The sequence below is a fragment of the Salvelinus sp. IW2-2015 genome, unplaced genomic scaffold, assembly GCF_002910315.2.
Source record: "Salvelinus sp. IW2-2015 unplaced genomic scaffold, ASM291031v2 Un_scaffold1294, whole genome shotgun sequence".
NCBI lineage: Eukaryota > Metazoa > Chordata > Actinopteri > Salmoniformes > Salmonidae > Salvelinus > Salvelinus sp. IW2-2015.
The window spans coordinates 1-4,340 of record NW_019942822.1 but is presented as its reverse complement, the minus strand read 5'-3'; positions in this window follow the sequence as shown (position 1 = coordinate 4,340).

Below are 4,340 nucleotides of genomic sequence, written 5' to 3'. Positions count from 1 at the left end.
AAATTGAAGCTTCCCGGTGTCTGTGACTTCCGCCGTTTGGTGAGAAGCAGATCTGTTGGAGAGCGTGGGGAAACGGAGAAGACATTGTCTGTGTTATTGAGTTTTGATGTAGTCTCTTTGCCCGACAAGCTCAAGTTAGGACGTGTTAGTTATCCTGTGAGAGCTTTTGTTCTGCACATACTCTGGTGTTTTAGGTGCCAAGTTTATGGGCATGTTGCAACAGTGTATAGGAGGGAGATGCCTAGATATGAGAAGTGCGCAGGAGGCCATAAGACGAAGGAATATGTAGTATCGGTTGAGAGACTTGTGTGTTAGTTTTGGGGGTGATTGTGGMGCTGGAGATCGGAGGTGTCTGTTGAGAGACGTGTGTGTTAGTTGTGGGGGTGATCATGGGGCTGGAGATCGGAGGTGTCTGCTGAGAGAAAGGCAGGTTGAGGTTACCAGGGTTACAGTAGTACAGAAGGTGTCGTATGATGAAGCAGTGAAGAGAGTAGTAGAGGAAGATGGGTCCAGGGTGAGAGGAAGACGGGTACAGGGTGAGAGGAAGACGGGTACAGGGTGAGAGGAAGACGGGTACAGGGTGAGAGGAAGACGGGTACAGGGTAAGAGGAAGACGGGTACAGGGTCCTTTCTCTCAGCTGTGACTAGGCCGACTGAAATTGTGTTTTATTATTTTTACACATTTGGAACCGAAGGTCATGTGTGTTGGATTTGTTGTTGATCTCTGGCAGTAATTTCATGTTGATAATAAAGCTTTTACTGCAGCAATTCTGTCACTTACCATTTTTTTCTACCGTACATTCTATAAAGTAAGGATGACTCATTCACTTTTAGATAGTATTGTCACGAACAGGCTCGAAGTCCGTAACAAAAAGGGAGACAACGTGGAGATAAGGAATAGCAAAAATATATTTATCAACTGAAATAACCTAAATACAATTAACAATGGTGTGTGTAGTCAGTAATCAGTTGTGTAAGTGAGTAGTTGCGTGCATAAATATGATAATGAGGGGTGTTGAAATGTGCAAAAGCAAACAAACAAAAGGCCACATAAATACAACAAAATCTATCAGTGTGTCTGCATGGAGAGAGTCTCCTCCATGAATGGGGGAAGAGGTGTATTTATCCTGGGACACACCCGGGCCCAGGTGTATCTGCATGGAGAGAGTCTCCTACATGAATGGGGGAAGAGGTGTATTTATCCTGGGACACACCCGGGCCCAGGTGTGTCTGCATGGAGAGAGTCTCCTCCGTGGAATGGGGAGAGGGTGTTATTTATCCTGGGACCCACCAGGCCCAGGTTTGTCTGCATGGAGAGACGCTCTCCTCCGTGAATGGGGGATAGAGGTTGTATTTATCTGGGGACCACCCGGGCCAGGTTTGCGTCCATTTTCGCTGGACGAGCCTCCGGCTCGCCACGGCAATCCTAATAAGGAAAACAAGAGCAAAGCAGAAGCAATGCGGCGAGACAGAGTGGAGGGCGCCGTCAGCACGTGCAACAAACATGGAGGAAATACAGAGTGGGAGGGCGTACACAGTTGGAAACAAACATGGAGGAGAAGTACAGAGTGGGAGGGCGTCACACAGAGTGGGCAACAAACATGGAGGAGAAATACAGAGTGGGAGGGGCGTCACACAGTGGCAACAAACATCCGGGGAGAATACAGATGTGGGAGGGGCGTCACACAGTGGAAAACCTGAGGAGAAATCCAGTGAGACCTCTGTCAAGAGATGGAAAGCGGGTCGTCACAGTTTGGGAGGGTCGTCAAGTATGTTGCCAAAGATGCTTCACATTCGACACTCTCAACCAAATAATGTAGAGTGTTTTAAGTAAAATAGGAAACTGGATTATAAAAAAACATACATTGTCATATTGTCTATTGTCAGGTGAACTGAGACATGAAAGTTATGCAGTTTTAGTTAGTAAACTGCTTCAAGTATTTTGACACGACAAAGTTAAAGTTCAAATATAATTTTCGTGAACTTTTGGAGTCAAGGATATGTTTTCTGTACGTTGTCTGGATTATTCTAGTTTAACGTTAAAATATTAATTTTTCCCCATTGTGTTGGCTGTGGGTAGAGAGAGAGAGATGATCAGAGAGAAAAGAGGAAGAGAGGAGAGACAAAGAGGAGGGTGTAGCAGAGACAGCCTGAACCTGGAAAGAATATAATGTTGAGCAGAATAAGAAATGTTAAGCTCTCAAGCCTATGATTCATTATCAGACTCTGTTTCTATTGAGAGAATAAAAGGTAAATTACGATTGTTACCGTGATAGTTCATATAGTTTGATGACAATTGGTTATGTGTATGTCAATATAGTGATGATATGTTATTGGAGATTCAACTACGTAGAAAAGTTGATGATATTGATCTTTGTATGTAGTTCATAAAGTTGTATTGATATTGTTTGTGATTCATATAAAGTTGATGATTTGTTATGTGTATTCATATAGTTGTGATATTGTTATGTGTATTCATATAGTGATGATTAGTTATGTGTATTTCATATTAGTTGATGATATGTTATGTGTATCGTAATAGTTGATGATATGTTAGTGTATTAGCATATAGTTGATGATTTGTATCGTGTATTAATTATATTGATGGAATTTCGTATATGTGTAATTGCATATAGTTGATGATATTTTATGTGTTTCATATAGTTTGGCATGGGATATTGTTATGTGTATTCATATATGTTGATGATATCGTTATGTGTATTGCAATATATTGTGTTATGATGATTCATATAGTTGATGATATTGTTATGTGTATTCTATAGTTGATATTTGTTATGCTGTTTCATATAGTTGATGATATTGTTATGTGTATTCATATAGTGATGATATTGTTATGTGTATTCATAATGTTGATGATATCTTATTGTGTATGTCTATATATGGTTGTCGATATTGTTATGTGGTATTCTTATAGTTGATGATTCTGAGTATTCTTGTTATTGTTATGTATTCATGTAGTTGATGAATATTGTTATGTTATGGAATAAGTATGTTATGATATAGTTGAATGATATTGTTATGTGTATTCTATACTGTAATGTTAGTATATTGGATATTTGTTATTTGTATTTCATATATTGAATGATATTGTTATGTGTATTCATTATGAGTGTGATATTTGTTATGTATATTCAAATATAGTTTGATGATATTGGTTATGTGTTTCATATAGTTGATGATATTGTTATGTGTAATTCCATATAGTTGATGATATTGTTATGTATACATTAACTATTTACAGTTTAAGTCATTTGGCAGACGCTCTTTATGCCCGAGCGCACTTGACAAATTGGTGCCATTCACTTATGAATCCAGTGGAAAGCCATCTTTACAATAGTGGCATCTATGAATGTTGTGTTGTGTGGTGTTGGGGGGGGTGAAGGATTAATTTATCCTGATCTTAGGTATTCTTAAAGAGGTGGGGTTTCCGGGTGGTCTCGAAGGTGGTGGATTGGACTCCGCTGTCCTGGCGTCGGTGAGGGAGTTTGTTTTTCCATTCATTGGGGGCCAGATGCAGGCGAAGCAGTTTTTGACCTGGGCTGAGCGGGAACTGTACTTCCCAGTGGTAGGGGGAGGCGAGCAGGCCAGAGGTGGTGAACGCAGTGCCATTTGTTATTTCTCCGTTTTTTTTTTTGTTTTTTTTTTTTTTTTTTTTTTTTGTTGTTTGGGTGTATAGAGCTTGCACTCAGAGCCTGGAGGTACTGAGGTGCGTTCCTCCTACGCCGCTCTCGATCGGCAATGCACCATGGCTCTTCGTAGCGGAAAATGCTGAGCTATCACGTGGAACGCAAGTGAGAGAGAGTGGAGGAGTGGGGTGACGTCTCGCGAGAACTTGGGAACTGGTTGAGACACAGCGGCTGACGGTCGTTCTGGTATCGTAGTTGTTAAGCGGTTCTGAGATAGCGAGAGGGCATGGAATCCCTAGCCATACATGTCCGAGGTTGAGTAATCGCAGACGGGAGAAATGCAAGTGACCTGGAATTAGGACCTGCGCGCTTCCTGTGGTGAGGCAGGGTGTACTCTGGCGGATCGTTGTAGAGCATGAACTAACAGGAACGGGCCACGCGCCTTGATGTTAGTTGAGAAGACAGGGTGTTTGTCCAGGATACGCCAGTTCTTAGTGCCTGGGAGGAGGGAACTAATGGAGTTGTCAACGTGGATGCGAGCATCATGATAACGGGCAGTCCTTCCCCGGGAGGAAGAGAGCTCCGTCTTGCCGAGGGTTCAAGCTTGGAGGTGGGTGATCGTCATCCTCACACTGTATGTCTGCCAGACATGCAGAGATCGATCTCGCCACCTGTCCACAGAAGGGGGAAAAG